This window comes from Lithobates pipiens, unplaced genomic scaffold (genome assembly GCF_037356315.1).
Source record: "Lithobates pipiens isolate NorthernLeopardFrog02 unplaced genomic scaffold, aLitPip1_a1.2 Scaffold_8, whole genome shotgun sequence".
In the NCBI taxonomy this organism is placed as follows: Eukaryota; Metazoa; Chordata; class Amphibia; order Anura; family Ranidae; genus Lithobates; species Lithobates pipiens.
The window spans coordinates 272,835,238-272,852,685 of record NW_027507903.1 but is presented as its reverse complement, the minus strand read 5'-3'; positions in this window follow the sequence as shown (position 1 = coordinate 272,852,685).

The window sequence follows — 17,448 nt, the reverse complement described above, 5'->3', positions numbered from 1 at the left end:
TTGCCTTCATCAGATGAGGTGTCACCCCTGGAAAAGCCAAATTTGGAAGATGCACACAGTGTGTCAACATGTGCTGTCTCCCATCATGGGGGATCAATGTACATGTTTTGGGGCTGCAACCCCTTCATCTCAGCCACTTTCCACAAAACATGTACATTGATCCCCCATGATGGGAGATAGCGCATGTTGACATGTGCATCTTCCAAATTTGGCTTTTTGTAAAATACAAAAGTTTTTTTTTTAAAAACACAAAATTAAAACCCTTGCTAGTTTGGGGTGTTTCACACTCTCCCCAAAACATCAGTGATGTTCTTCATTTTATTTTGAACATCATTGATGTTTTTCTGTATATTTTCTAAATCCCGATTGCACTCCATTATCTCCCCAATCAGAATCTGGGCACTTTCACTGGTAAAATGTGATTCTTCTTCCACATCACCTACAAAAAAAAGCAAAAAAACACACCATGTATTATAAATATGCTGACATACATTGATGAGCTTACTGGAAGCTGTGTTCTCCGACACTCACCTGTTGTGGTGACAATTTGTCCAACTTCAACGATCTTTCCTTCCTCCTCCTCCTGCTCCTCTGCTTCTGGTGTTGGAATTTCGCCTTCTTTGGGAGGGGTGGGGTCCCTGGTGTCCTCAGACTTCCTGAGTCTTCTCTCCCCTATGAGAATGTAAAAAAGGAATACTTAGCACACAGAGGGCAGAAATAGGAATATGAAACATTGCTTGGAAGTGTGGTACAATTGTGTTTTTTGGCCGAGTTCAAAGATGAGAATATTATTGTGGACACTTTGTTAAGCTGGAATACTTACCTGCAGAATGATGTTTCTTACGAACGATTGAACCCATGAACTTGAAAGTGGCCATTTTAAACTGTACAACATGAAATCAAAGCACATGGAGCAGTATGCAAGCAAGAATAATCATATGAACACACGACAACTAATTACTTTTTTGAAGAAGACGCTTGATCCTTCTGTATTGATCGTGCTCCCTCAGTCCCAGGTCTGACCAGCGTTTTCTCAGTTGATCCTTGGATCATCGTACCCCAAAATTCTTCTGAAGACTCTTCACAACTTTAGTCATGATCTTGGCCTTTCTGATATTTGGGTTTGGGTAAGGTCCATACTTCCCATCATAGTCGGTCCTCTTCAACATGTCCAACATCTCTCCAAAAGACATATTTGAGGCCTTAAATCTTCTCTTCCAGGTTCGTGACATTTCAGGCTCCGGGCTTTCTTCGCCCTCCTCCTCGTTAGTGGAACTCTGATTGTGCACCTGCGTTCTCTCCGGCATGTGCTCTCCCCACTGCGCTGAAAGCGAAGGGGCGGGGAATAGTCTAGAAAGAACGTCAGGGGCGGGCGGAGTTTCACGCATGTGCACTGTATATAAAACGCAGCACGCGTGTGTCGTACGTACTATCTGTGAACAGAGGGAGAAACTGATGCGACCATCGTGCAAACGAAGGTAACATTTTGAACTTGGTACATCACTAGCCTATACTGCTTCTAGATTGAGGCCTAAATTAGTGGAGTTTAGCCTGACATTAGGGTTTGTCTTGTGTTGTGTCTTGCAGACATTATGGACGGTTTCAACGATCACAGTTTCCTCCCTCTGTTCATCGATCAATACAGGGAGCTGCCCTGCCTGTGGCAATCAACGCACACTCAACACAAAAACAAACTAAAGAGGCAGGCAGCGCTGGAGAAACTGGTTGAGTTTGTGAAGCCAGTGGTCCCCAGGGCAGACATCCACTATTTAAAAGTGAAAATCAGTGGCCTGAGGAGTACATATCTGAAGGAGAGGAAGAAGGTGCTGAAGTCCATGCAATCTGGAGCTGCAGCAGATGAGGTTTATGTCCCCAGGCTGTGGTTTTATGACAGGATGCATTTTCTGTCAGACCAGGCTGAGGTCAGAGAATCCCTCTCTACCCTTCCTTCCACGCGTCCTATGCTACATTCCACACCCGCTGAGTCTTCCGACGCCCAACCTGGGCCTTCCACTCAGGAAGAACTGGAGGAGCCCAGCTTGAGCCAGGTATAGTATTGTTGTACATATTTTGGGAGTAAAAATGAATGATGTTAACTTGATTTTTGCTCACTAATTGCTGATTTTAGAAAGTGTTTCACATATCAATAGACAGTAGTGGCCAAAACCTTTGGGACAAGAATGAAAAATGCTGGGCTCAGAATGATAGTCTTTTCTATTGGTTAACAATTTGCAACAGTCTTGATGTGAAAATTGTGTGTGTTTGATGAACCAAAAACTAAAACTATGTCCCTTTTTCATACACAGGAAGACATCAGCCAGGAGGAGGGTGTGGAATGCAGCAGCAAGGAGGTTGCTGTTGAAAGTGGCAGCCAGGAGGAGGCAGGGGTAAGCGGCAGCCAGGCGGTGGGCGGGCAGAGGAGCCTGACAGAATGCCAGGTCCCTCCCCTCCGCCTTCCACACAAAAGGGCCAGAAGGGGGAGGAATGTGTAGGAGTCGGCTCTGAGGCTCATCGGAGAGGCTTCAGTGGCCCTCCAAGCCACCCCCACCTATCAAGAGGCCTTTGCCGCCTTGGCTGCGTGCAAACACGAGAAAATGGAGGAAAGGCAAAAGATCTTGTGCGAGGAGCTAATTCTCCGCACCCTCAACAAGGGGCTGTTGGGCCAATTCACACAAGGAACACACTTGTGTGATTTGGCCCATGCCCCCCCTCCTCCTTCTGCCACACCTCAAGCACCACAGCCACAGCCTGGAAGGAAGCGTGGAAGGAAGACCCATGGAAAGAAGACCAGAGTGTGATTACCTGGGTTCAGTCTGATCTGACAGAAGATGCAGCCTCTTGTAGTACCACAGCCTGGGAACATAGATGTCATCTGCTGCTGTTCCGGGTTTCTTGGACTTCAGGACCAGACTTCTCTCCCTCAGACATGTACTCCTCAGGCCACCAATTTTTGCGTTTAAATAGTTGATGTGTGCCCTGGGGGCCAAAGGCTTCGCTAATCTCCCCAGTTTCTACAGCGCTGCCTCCCTCTTTATTTGTTAATGACACCTAAATAAAGGTTTTTTTTTTGTTTGAAGAAATACTTGCGTATGTGTTTTACTTCAAAAAGGACAGTTTATTTGTGAGCAGGCAGGTACATTTCAAAAATACAAGGTGAAATGAATAACAAGGGGCACCAACACTAAACAACCTCCTGTAGATTAAAAAAGAAAAAGAAAATACAAAAAAGATAATAATGGTGTTGTGGTAAGTTGACACACAAAACACACCCCAAAAAATGCAAAGATGAGCAAACTGTTATCTTAAACCACCTCAAACCTATCCATATCGGTGAGTTGTGGAGGAAATATAAAATTTGGGGCAGCCATACCATCTTAACCAAGTAGCAGCATCCCACCATCGACAGGGGGAGGCGGCTCCAAATATCCGCCTTATGTTTTAGCTTCAGCAGGAGAGGTGCTAAATTATCTTCCAAATATAGATTACGCTTCTTGCAATCCAAACCCCCAAATACTTAAATTTCTTCACCACCTTTAAATTAGAGATATCCTGCAATATATGGGTAGCCCTGGTGTCTAACGGAAGAATTGCAGATTTATCCCAATTGATAGTCAATCCAGACACTTGGCCAAATTCTCTAATCATTCCCATCACCGCTTCTAGCGAGGTTTGGACATCTCATAAAAAGAGCAAAATGTAATTGGCAAACAATGCAATCTTTTCCTCCTCCTGACCCCTCCTAAATCCCTGTATATCAGGGTTAGCCCTAATAGAGATGGCCAGTGGTTCTATTGCTAGAACAAAGAGCAGGGGGGAGAGGGGGCATCCCTGTCTCGTACCTCGTTCCAAATGGAACACGTCAGAATACTCATTATTGATTTTAATTTTCGCTCTTGGGTTGGTATAAAGCAATTTTATCCAGTTGATAAACTTTGGTCCAAACCCAAATCTTGCGAGAACCGCAAACAAGTACCCCCACTCAAGGCTATCAAATGCCTTGGCTGCGTCCAGGGCCAAAATGGCCCTGGAACCACCCTTATCCACCGGTATCTGAATATTCAGATGGGCTCTTCGTATATTGACACTAGTGGACCTATTCGGAATAAATCCCGACTGGTCAGAGTGAATAAGTTTGTGGATACATCTTTTTAAGCGTGTTGCCAGTATTTTAGCTAGAATCTTTACATCAGTGCATAAGAGCGAAATTGGACGGTACGAAGCGGGATCCGTTGGATCCTTTCCCTCTTTAGGAACAACCACTATAGTGGCTTCTAGCATTGAGGAAGGCAAAGTCCCAACTGAAAAAGCCTGGCTCAATGTCTCCAGCAATTCTGGCTGTAGAATCTCGCCATATCTTTTATAAACTTCAATGGGTAGCCCATCCGGTCCCGGTGATTTTAAATTAGGCATCTCGGCCACCACATTACGCAGTTCATCAAGTGTAATTGGAGCCTCCATAATCCTAGAGTCTTCTACTGATAGAGTTGATATACTTATATTCCCCATAAAGGCGGCAGTCATTCCCCCATCTTCCCCCTTCTGAGATTTATATAGAGAGCTGTAATAATGGTGGAATATATTCTTGATGACAGTAGGTTCGGAAGTAATCTCTCCCTGTGGGGTCCCGACCACTAGTACCGTTGAGGGGGAGGTATTTACTTTAACCAATAAAGACAATAAGCGGCCCACTTTTTCTCCCTCCCTAAAGTTCACTTGTCTCTGGAGTAAACGCTTATTGTCTATCTTTCTCCTTATAGTCATCTTATATTCTTGCTGCCTTTCTAGCCATATTTTCTGTGTGGATGGAGTTGGATTAATAATGTACTGCTGTTCTGCCACCAACACTGTCCTCCTAGCTTCCTCCTTCCGATTCTTTGTCTCAGCTTTATATCTAGCGATTTGCTGGATAAAAAGCCCTCTTAACCACTTCAATACCGGGCACTTAAACACCTTCCTGCCCAGACCAATTTTGAGCTTTCAACGCTGTCGCACTTTGAATGACAATTGCGCGGTCATGCTACACGGTACCCAAATTATATTTTTATCATTTTTTTCCCACAAATAGAGCTTTATTTTGGTGGTATTTGATCACCTCTACGGTTTTTATTTTTTGCGCTACAAATAAAAAAATACCGAAGTTTTTTTGAAAAAAATATGTTTTTTTTTGTTTCAGTTTCAAAACTTTGTAAATAAGTAAGTTTTCTTCTTCACTGATGGGCACTGATGGGGCTACACTGATGGGCACTGATAAGGCGGCACTGATGGGCACCAATGATGTGGCACCAATGAAGTGGCACTGATGAGGTGGCATTGATGGACACTGATATGTGGCACTGATAGGTGGCACTGATGTGCACTGATAGGCGGCACTGATGGGTGGCACTGATGGGCGACACGAATGGGCACTGATAGGTGGCACAAATTGGCACTGATAGCTGGCACGGATTGGCATGGATGGGCGGCACAGATGGGCATGGATAGGCGGCACAGATGGGCATAGGTGGGCACTGATAGGCGGCACAGGTGGGCACTGATAGGCGGCACAGGTGGGCACCAATAGGCGCCACTGATAGGCGGCACAGGTGGGCACTCATAGGCGGCATTGTATTGTTATACTGTACTAATGGATGCCAATCAGTGCCAAACAATAATGCATGCCAATCAGTGATGCCCATTGTGGGCACTAATTGGCATCCATTATGGGCACTGATTGGCATCCATTGGGGCACTGACTGGCATCCCTGGTGGTCTAGGGAGGATTACCTTTTGCTGGGCATCCCTGGTGGTCTGGTGGCGTCCCTGGTGGTCCAGTGTGGGCATCCTCGGGGGGGGGGGCTGTGCTGATAATCGATCAGCACAGACCCCCCCTGTCAGAGGAGCAGTCGATCGGCTCTCCTCTACTCGCGTTTGACAGACGCGAGTGAGGAAAAGCCGATCACCGGCTCTTCCTATTTACACTGTGATCAGCCGTGATTGGACACGGCTGATCAAGGGGTAAAGAGTCTCCGTCGGAGACTCTTTACCGAGATCGTAGTTGCCGGGTGTCAGACTGACACCCCGCAACAACGATCGCCGCGATGCGCGCCCCCGAGGGCACGCAGCGGCTCATAATCCTGATCACGTCATATGACGTCCGATCAGGATTATGCAACCACTTTGCCACCGTCAATTGCCTATAGAGCGGGTGGCAAGTGGTTAAAAAAGCTTTTAGAGAGTCCCAGACCACTCCCACCGATGCCGTACCAGCATTGATGTGGATAAACTCTTTCAGTTCGAATATTAATCGCTCAGGATCGTTTAACATCTCTAGCCACGAGGGATCAATTTTCTATTTCCCAGGCTGCTGCTTTTTCCCTACAATAAGAGTCAGCATTAGAGGGGAGTGGTCTGATACCCCCCTCGGTCCATATTCTACAATGTCAACCAGAGCCAAGGCTTGACTATTAACCAGGGCCATATCCAGTCTAGATAGAGTAGAAAAAGAAGCTGAGAGGCAGGAGTATTGTATTTCCAGCGGGTACCGAGTACGCCATGAGTCGCATAATCCCACTTCATGTAAGAAGCGAGATAACCTCGTCTCGTCTCCAACTGCTGAGGTATTTGCTTTTGGAAATCTGTCCAAGGATTTATTTAAAACTTAATTGAAATCCCCTACTGCTATGACTGGAATATCGGGTTTATCTATTATAAATGATATTAACTCATGTAGGATCTCCAGCTTAAATGGAGGTGGAACATATATATTTGCTATCACATAAGGATTATTTTCTATTAAGCAATATAGAAAAATATAACGACCCTTTGTGTCTATGTAACTATTATAGCAGGAAAACACGACCTCCCTATCAATCAAAATGCTCACCCCTCTTGAATATGATGAAAATAGAGAATGAAATTGAGTTTGGAATTTCCGGCCACGGAGGAGCGGGGCCGTCTCGCCGGTCCGATGTGTCTCTTGCAGACATAGCAATCCGGGCCCTTTGCCCTCTAGTGCTGATAATACCACCGCTCTCTTGGTCAGATCTCCCAAAACCCGCACATTCCATGATATTACAATAATTTTTTTGGGCTGCATCTCCTCTTAGCAACCTATAAGTCAGGCAAATTAAGAAGAAAAAAAATAAAAAGAAAAGGAGAAAGGCAAAAAACAAAAACCTCCCTTTTCCTTAAGTTTACAAATGTGCCATTCCCACGTCCATAACATTAAATTCTTACCACCGCATATATGGTACCTCCTCCTATCTCCTCCTAAAAAGTGAATCCTTAATCTCGTGTATACTTGTGTTACTTCATCATTTTCATCCCTACCTGCCCTGGCCCTCTTAACTCCTAGAACTCCCCTCTCCCTCCCAGTTTGCCCAACAGGGCTTCCCCCTAGGGGTACACTCGTGACCTTCTTACAACCCTCCCACCACTTGCTTATCCTTTTCATAGTTAGTGCTCCCAAAGCGAGGAGCGCAACTGCACCCCAGCACACTTCCTCACGTGCATACTTTTACACTCCATCCTTTGCTCTTCCACCCCCCCACTCCTTTTATACAAAAAATAATTGTGTAAATATATTATATATCCTACCCCAACCCCACCCTACACACAGCAACCTATGCACAATCCCATATTTAAATCAACAAAACAAAACAACCCGATTATATAGATTTATAACTCTTTTTGGTTTTCTTCTAGCCATTGGGCTGCCTCCTTCGGTGTATTGAAGAAAAAAGTCCTACCGAGTGCTATAACCCTCAGGCGAGCTGGATAGAGGAGAGCATACTCTATCTTATACTTTATCAGGCCATGCTTAACTGGAATAAATTCTCTGTTTAGAGTTTTAATATGGAGAAAGGGGATGCCCAGGATTAGTTTGCGGATGCTGCAGCTGCCCCTAGAGGTAGGGGGGGATGGCGGTTCAACATCAAAGAATTTATTACTTGGCGGCTCAACTGCAGCATTTAGCAGGGAGAGGAGTATTAAACGAGAGTATGCATGGCCATAGCTTGATGATGCTAGGATGCCCACACAATACACTTATTGAGGCCCTTGAGGCAAACTCGTTCGCCATACGCTGTCCAACGATAAAGCAGATTGTTAAACTGTGGAAAACAGCTAAGGCCATATTAGGATACCAGGGGGTATTGGCCCCCTTATGGGACAATAGAAATCTAGTTGAGATAGCCAAAGTTGAAAGATGTAGGGAATGGGTGAACCAAGGGATAAACCAATTAATTCAAATATTTCAAGGTGCAGATATTAAATCATTCGTTAACTTAAAGCTGGAATTTTCATTGTCGAAACGTTAGTTTTACAAATATCTCCAGGTTAGACATGCAATCCAGGCACAATTTGGGTCTCAAAAGGTGCAGGGGACCCAGATCCCTGTTCTTTCACAAATTATGTCTCTTGATTCGCTGAAGGGACTGATCTCTCATTTGTATGCCAGATTCGGGCATAAAATCCTAGATCGAGAAGGCCTGTCTAAAACTAGAAAAAAATGGGAGAGCGATGTGGGCCCATTATCTAACTCCGACTGGGATCGGATAATTGAACAGGGAACTAGTGTTTCAATTTCCCCCTCGCAGAAAGCTTCCCATCTATTCTTTTTCTATCGGGTATATTATACCCTAAGAAAATGCTTAAACTGGGTTGGAGAGATAACGACCAGTGTCCTAGATGTGGGTTAACCGGAGACTTTATCCATATGCTCCGGAAGTGTCCGAAACTATTTAGATACTGGACGCAGGTTATAGATCAGATTAACAATATTTTTAACTTAACATTAGAAGCAATGGTTAAGACTTGCCTCTTGATTGTACCCGAGGGATGCATAACTCCTAAACATACTATTGAACCAGTTATACGATGTCTCTTTCAAGCAAGAAAGTTAATGGCAGTCACATTCGGCCCCACTAGTGGAAACTTGGCTAGCAAATATAAAAACAACAATTTGCAATGAGAGGGTCTTTTTTATTAAACAGGGCAACAATAAGAAGTTTATGAGGATATAGGGATCTTGCTTGCGGAGGTTAGGGATTCCCCCATAAGCAGAAGGACTGGACTAGTTTTTCTTACAGATAATAGATTCTCCTCATTAGTCTCTTTTTTCTTTCCCTTTTTTTTTCTTGTTCTGTGATGGTCTGATTTTCCTCTCTCCTAGGGTTCTTTTTCCCGGATCCTCCCCACGATCCTCCTGACAACCAGCAAATAATATTGGTAGAGAGCTGGGGAGGGGTGAGAGGAAAAGTAGCTTTGAACTAGTTGTATGCTACGACACTATAGGGATGGGGGAGGGATGGGGGGGATGGGGGGTGTTGGGTAAGGAGAAAGGGGAGAAAAATAATAATATAGGCACTAAATGTCAGGGCACTAGGAATAGCTAATGTGACTACCTTGGGAACGATAAAGGCTGTTGAGGTTTCCCTCTGTTATTTATTTCCCTTTGTAAATTGTACAAATTGTTTTATGTTCTGTGACCATAGGAAAGTTTTGTATTAATTAATAAAAACTATGGAATTAAAAATGCCACGATGATGTGGAATCGAGAAGAGATACAAAAAAGCTGCAAGGTGAATTAAGTCTCTTGTACAAGGTCGCTGAGGTGGCAAAAAAAAAAAAAAAAAAGATGAGCAAACTGACAAAAAAGATGTTGATGAAAAAAAAACAACCACAAAATTCCCAAAAAACAAAAAACAAAATGTGTTGATGTGACGATTTAAAATATTGTAGTGTTGAAATGAATAAAAAAGGCTCTAGAGATCTAGTGCAGCATGTGGTTGAAACATTTTGTATTTATATATATTTTGAGTGCTTGCAGCTTTCATTTATTGTCTGTTGCTCTAATTTTATTGTTTTTCAAGTATTTAGGAAACCCTCATTTTACATTTTTGAATGTAGACTATGTAGAATGTAGACTATGCAATGTTTCATTTTCCCTCAGTTACAATAATGTGGCTGCCTTTGTGCCTTAAAAGCTCCGGAGTGAAATTAAAATAAAAGATAAAATATCAGATAAACTGGAAAGAGAAATAAAATTCTTTATGATATTGAACTAATCTTGTTGCTTTTGAACAGTGTGTTCTTTGTGCAGAAGTTTTGTTATTAGATTGACTTAAATAACTTATGAAACATGTCAAAGTAAGAATATGTTGTACCAGCAAAATGGGTCTGCTATTAAATGTGCACCTATTATTATTGGAGTTTTACACTCATGCACTTTACTGCTTTTTCTACAGTTCTAGCTGTAGCTGTTAATGGCAAATCATTGGGTAAACACCATTAGCTATGGACATTTTCATTGAGTGGTAACAATAAAATTTGATGCAGCAATTACAGGTCAGCAAGTGTGTGGTTAGTATATCTGCAAATCAGGGTTCTTGGCCATTTATATATTCACCACAGATAAAACAAACCTTTAAACAGACTGTCAGCAACACATTTTACAAAGGAAAGCATTTAGCAAATGCAATATTGAAACATTCACATGACAGTCTAATAAACACAGAGTAATGTGTACCAATTGTTTTCTGTATACTGCCAGGTTAATTAGCCTATTACAGTATAAGGCATGTAGATGGTTTGATATTGTTGCATTGTGTTACTGTTTGAACAATTAACATAAATAATGTCTGTATTTTGTAAAAAATTCTGGACCATTTTAATTAGAACATTGGTCTCCCATTAAAAAATATGTGTTGCAATAATTAATTGTGAGTACATCTGCACTTATTGCTTTTTCTTAGTCCCTATGCAATACTTGTTGATCTTGCTAGTGAATTCTACCTTAAGAAGCTTCCTGTGATGGGGGCAATGCTGCTGCACTGCTTCTAAATTAAAAGCAGCATTGTCTCTCCTGTATGCTTTGCTTGCACTACAGTGAGATGGGATGTTGCAGGGAGTGTGGCTATCAGCACTAATTTGTAACCATGTAGATGACCAATTAACAGGTAGCCACAACAACACCTGACCACTACTTTCTGTATTGGCAGAAGTGACTGTGCTGCTGATAACACTCCTACTCTGTGCTGCAATGTCTGTGCTTTGTCAGTTCACTCTGCCGCTGTTGTTCCCAAGGTCATTAACCTTGTTCTCTGAGAATACTTTTTCAAGCTGTATTGTAAGGACTCACGCACATTGCATCTCAAAGGAGCTCAAAGAAGCTGCTCCTACAGGCTTTTGAACTTTTTTGAGCGCTCATTTTTCTGCCTGGAAACTCCCCTCCATGTTAGCCAATGTGTCCATGCGCATTATGGCTTTTTCAGGAGTTTACAGGCATGTGAGCTTACAGAACCAAAAAAAAAAAAAAAGTGGAAAAGGTGTCACCAAATAGTAAAAAAGAATACATTTCTCAGTGACAGCTGCACTCACAAAATGTCCACATAAACATCATACATATTAATATTACTGAAAAATATTTTGTGCTAGCAATATAGCGTGCATTGATTCATAACAATTAATTAATCAAATAAGACATCCATATACAGTATCTCACAAAAGTGAGTACACCCCTCACATTTTTGTAAATATTTTATTATATCTTTTCATGTGACAACACGGAAGAAATTATACTTTGCTACAATGTAGTAAGTGTACAGCTTGTATAACAGTGTACATTTTCTGTCCCCTCAAAATAACTTAACACACAGCCATTAATGTCTAAATCACTGGCAACAAAAGTGAGTACACCCCTAGGTGAAAATGTTCAATTAGGGCCCAAAATGGCAATATTTTGTGTGGCCACCATTATTTTCCAGCACTGCCTTAACCCTCTTGGACATGGAGTTCACCAGAGCTTCACAGGTTGCGACTGGAGTCCTCTTCCACACCTCCGTGACGACATCATGGAGCTGGTGAATGTTAGAGACCTTGCGCTCCTCCGCCTTCCATTTTGCCCCAAAGATGCTCAATAGGGTTTAGGTCTGGCGACATGCTTGGCCAGTCCATCACCTTTACCCTCAGCTTCTTTAGCAAGGCAGTGGTTGTCTTAAAGGGGTGTTTGGGGTCGTTATCATGTTTGAATACTGTGGTCCAGTCTCCAAAGGGATGGGATCATGCTCTGCTTCAGTATGTCACAGTATATGTTGGCATTCATGGTTCCCTTAATGAACTGTTGCCCCCCTTGTCAACAGCACTCATGCAGCCCCAGACCATGACACTCCCACCACCATGCTTGACTGCTGGCAAGACACACTTGTCTTTGTACTCCTCACTTGGTTGCCACCCCACACGCTTGACACCATCTGAACCAAATATGTATATCTTGGTCTCATCAGTCCACAGGACATGGTTCCAGTAATCCATGTCCTTAGTCTGCTTGTCTTCAGCAAACTGTTTGGGGGCTTTCTTTTGCATCATCTTTAGTAGAGGCTTCCTTCTGGGACAACAGCCATGCAGATGAATTTGAGGCAGTGTGCAGTGTATGGTCTGAGCACTGACAGGCTGACCCCCCAGCCCTTCAACAATGCAGGCAGCATTCATACGTCTATTTCCCAAAGTCAACCTCTGGATATGATGCTGAGCACGTGCACTCAACTTCTTTGGTTGACCATGGCGAGGCTTGTTCTGAGTGGAACCTGTCCTTTTAAACCGCTGTATGGTATTGGCCACTGTGCTGCAGCTTAGTTTCAGTGTCTCGGCAATCTTCTTATAGCCTATCCCATCTTTATGTAGAGCAACAATTATTTTTTCAGATCCTCAGGGAGTTCTTTGCCATGAGGTGCCATGTTGAACTTCCAGTGACCAGTATGAGAAAGTAGGAGGGATAACACCAAATTTAACAACCTGTTCCCCATTCAAATCTGGGATCTTGTAACACTAATGAGTCACATGACACTGGGGAGGAAAGATGGCTACTTGGGCCCAATTTGGACATTTTCAATTAGGGATGTACTCACATTTGTTGCCAGCAGTTTAGACATTAACGGCTGAGTTATTTAGAGGGAACAGCAAATTTACACTGTTATACAAGCTGTACACTCATTACTTTACATTGTAGCAAAGTGTCATTATCTCCCTAATGGGGACACAGACAGCAATAAAAAACTGACACGTTTCTGTTTTAATATTTTTTATTGCATTAGTAAAATAGAGAATTAAATAATTTAGTAGAACAGCAAACAATCCTTGCACGCTCCCAGCAGATAACAAAATGTACAACTGCAAGGCTTAATAGGAACTGGTGAAGACCAAACACATGGTAAGGTCTGCCTTGAGGCTCTCTAACACGTATAAACTAGTAACTAGGGAGGGACAGTGACTGATTATAAACTAAAAATATGCGATACTTAATGCACTTACCGTTAACAGACATTACAACTGTCCCATATGAAGGACCATATTCCCAAAATTATACCCAAGAGTACCTGGATAATAAAGAAAGGGGAGAAGCGAGAGAACTGTGCAAGCACAATGTTAAGGTTGGCAAAAGACAAACAGAAGTAAGGAAAAGAAGGAAACAGAAGAAAAAAAAGGAAAATCCATCCAGGAACCCTCTGTCGGTCATCTAGATAAGCTGCTAAGTAGCTCTATGAATTAGGAACTTGCAAATAGGTAATCCAGGGGAACAATGTTTATCAAAAAGGGGTTGTTTGCCACATAGAAAACTCACTATCTCTTCTTTCAGCATGATCCATGTAAGTTTGCATTTCATCAATGTTATCTATAATAGGGCTTTTCCATGCTGTGGCAATGGCAATTTTGGCCGCTAGAAACATAAAATGTATTAATATCTGGGTATGTCGAGGAACGTTTTCCACTGGTTTGTTTAGTAGCACGTCACTAGCATCCTTGACTATGTTAAACATTGTGACCGAAAATATAAATTACTGAACCCTCATCCAAAAGCAGCCAATCTTAGGACATGTCCACCATATGTGCAGTGGTGTGCCCAGCTGACCTCAGCCCCTGAACCAGGAGACTGAGGTTCCCGAATACATTTTAGACAGGCACTCATGCACTAAGTACCATCTGGCATGTACTTTGTATCCTGCCTCAATCAGAGCAACATTAAGGATACCTTTGTGGGTTTGTGAGCTCCATTTGCGCCAGTCCTCCGCCTCAGGGGCTATGCCCAGATCCCTCTCCCATGCCACCTGGTACGTCAATCTGGTCAATCACTTTCTACCTTATCCTAAACAAAAAAATATAAAGTTTTGCCTTTTTTTTACTTTAAAATTAGAATTTGTGGCCATTTTGAAGGAGCTGGGGGCTGCATATGCGAACACCAAACCTCTGCAGAATAACCATCACTTGTGTAGTGAAATCAGTAAAATGTGGAGAATTGGCTGCTTTGGTTGCTGTTCGTTGCTCTTTGCTTTGTTGCTATTACTGAAATGTAGGACTTCTATAGTATAAGTTTCAGTCACCTGTCTGTTAACACATAAGTTTGATTTGACATCATTTGTGGACAATAATTGGGATTTGATGCCTGCTTTGGATTCTTTTATTTTAAAGCTCAAGTTTTAATTTCTCTTTTTACATTTAAATTGAAGACATTTGCCTTTACCTATAAAGCTGTAACAAGCAAAACATGCAACAAAACACATATTTTGTAGTTATTTATTGCCCTAAATCTTGCTGAAGTGTTCCAGAAACTCTGATGAAATCTCTTATCCTATTTTACTTGAAATGTTTTTCAAACACAGATTATGGTCAACTCCTACACTCCATCCCGGTACTTTTCACAGCTACAGAAGAAAATGAGTTTGATCTGAAATTCCATCCAGTTTTATCTGGATGTACTTACAACAATAAAAATAAATAAACAGCAAAAAAGATTGAAGTGTCCCAGGTGATACACTCTGTATTAAATACAAAGCAAATTGTGTGCAAGTACATTTGAATAGAAAGTAATGAGGCACACAAGAAATTACATATCAATCCTGACAACGGATTTCTCTCTTTGCAATGTTTATAGACTTATGATGTGTCAGGAGAACATTATGATAGCTTTTTAATGGGCTCAGTAAAATAACAATTGCTTCAGCGTAAATTCATTTTTGTAAAGGAAAAGTAATAATTAAGTTCAGGTAAGAGCAGTTTTTGCATAGAAAAATTGCTTATTACATTGCTGCAAATTAGTGTAAACCTAAATAAAAAGAAAATGATCACAGAGTGTGTTTGAGAATGACAAGAAGTTATAGTATTAGGATAACAAAATAGATTTCTACATGCTTTTATTTTAATAATGATAAGAAGTCATAATACATACAAGGCTTTAACATGCTTTCCAGCAGTGATAATGGCAAAGTGAAGACTAGGTTTGGTCTGGAGGGTAGGCTCTTTCATGGTAGAGACAAATGAGCTAAGGAAAGTGTACGATTTAAAGTATGTCATGGTCCATACTGACTGGTGGCCAAGGTAAAGGGGGGTTGTTTGCAAAGCACATGATTTGTTGTGACACCCCTTTTCACATTTTCTTTGCAGCTGTCGGCATTTGGTGACATGACAAATCAGAACCAGAAAGGTAATTGGTGCTCCCAGGAATAATCAACGGTAATCAATGTCTAAATAGTGAAGCGCCTCTAGTCAGCCTCCCCATACTAGTGTATGTTTGTACTACAGGTGGAGGGGGGGGGCAAATGTCTTTCAGCTTAGTCCTCTGATCTGACCGTGAAGTGAAACCTGATTACTTTCTATAGGCTATTGTACTTTGAATTTTCTGTCTGCTTTGCTTATTGAATGAGCCAGTATGCGGTCATCAGTGATTATTTCAGAGGGATGGCATAGTAGTCTACATTTTGTAAAGGAACTTGCAAAAGTAAGCACAGTTTTGAATGTTAACCACTTGCTTACTGGGCACTTAAACACCCTTCCTGCCCAGACCAATTTTCAGCTTTCGGTGCTCTCACACTTTAAATGACAATTACTCAGTCATGCAACACTGTACCCAAATGAATTTTTTGTCCTTTTTTTCCCACAAATAGAGCTTTCTTTTGGTGGTATTTGATCACCTCTGGGGTTTTTATTTTTTGCGCTATAAATGAAAAAAGACCAAACATTTTGAAAAAAAAACCACATATTTCTTTGTTTCTGTGACAGAATTATGCAAATTATTAATTTTTCTTCATACATTTTGGCCACAATTTATACTGCTACATATCCTTGGTAAAAAATAACCCAAATTAGTGGATATTATTTGGTCTTTGTGAAAGTTAGAGAGTCTACAAGCTGTGGTGCGAATTGCACAAAATTGATCACATCTGATGTACTGGTGGCCTATCTCGCTTCTTGTGACCCGAACAAGCCAGGAAAGTACAAATACCCCCCAAATGACCCCTTTTTTGGAAAGTAGACATTCCAAGGTATTTAGTAAGAGGCATGGTGAGCTTTTTGATGTTGTCATTTTTTCCCACAATTCTTTTCAAAATTAAGATTTTTCATTTTTTTTTATTTTTCTCCACAAATTTGTCATTGTAATAGGTTATTTCTCTCACATGGCATGTGTATACCACAAATGACACCCCCAAAAAAATTCTGCTACTCCTCCTGAGTATTACAATACCACATGTGTGGGACTTTTTCACAGCCTGGCCACATAGAGAGGCCCAACATGCAGGGAGCGAAATCACGTGTTCTAGGAGCATAAATTACACATCTAACTTGTTGACTACTTATTACACTTTTGAAGGCCCTGGAGCACCAGGACAATGACACGTGACACTGATGACAGATGGCACTGATACGTGGCAATGATGACACTTATACGTGGCACTGATGACACGTGGCACTGATGACAGATGGCACTAATATGTGGCACTGATGACAGATGGCACTAATATGTGGCACTGATGACACGTGGCACTTATACGTGGTACTGATGACACGTGGCACTAATACGTGGCACTGAAGACACGTGGCACTAATACGTGCCACTGATGACAGATGGCACTAATACGTGGCACCAATACGTACCACCGATGACAGATGGCACTAATACGTGGCACCGATGACGCGTGACACTGATGACAGATGGCACTGATAAGTGGCATTGATGACACGTGACACTGACAACAGATGGCACGTGACACTGACAGATGGCACTGATGACAAATGGCACTGATACGTGGTACTGATGACAGATGGCACTAATACGTGGCACTGATGACAGATGGCACTATGTGGCACTGATGACACGTGGCACTGATGACAGATGGCACTTATACGTGGCACTGATGACAGATGGCACTGGGGACAAATGGCACTGACAACAGGTGGCACTGGGGACAGATAGCACTAACAGGTGGCACTGGGGGCAGGTAGCACTGGGGTGAATGGCACTGGGGTGGATGGCACTGGGGCAGGATGGCACTGGGGCAGGATAGCACTGGGGCAGGATGGCACTGGGGCAGGATGGCACTGGGGTAGGATGGCACTTTTTTTGACTTTTTTTTTTTTACACTGACGGCCGCTGCAGCCGTTCATCTCTCCCCTCTCACACTCTGTCTGTGTGAGGAGGGA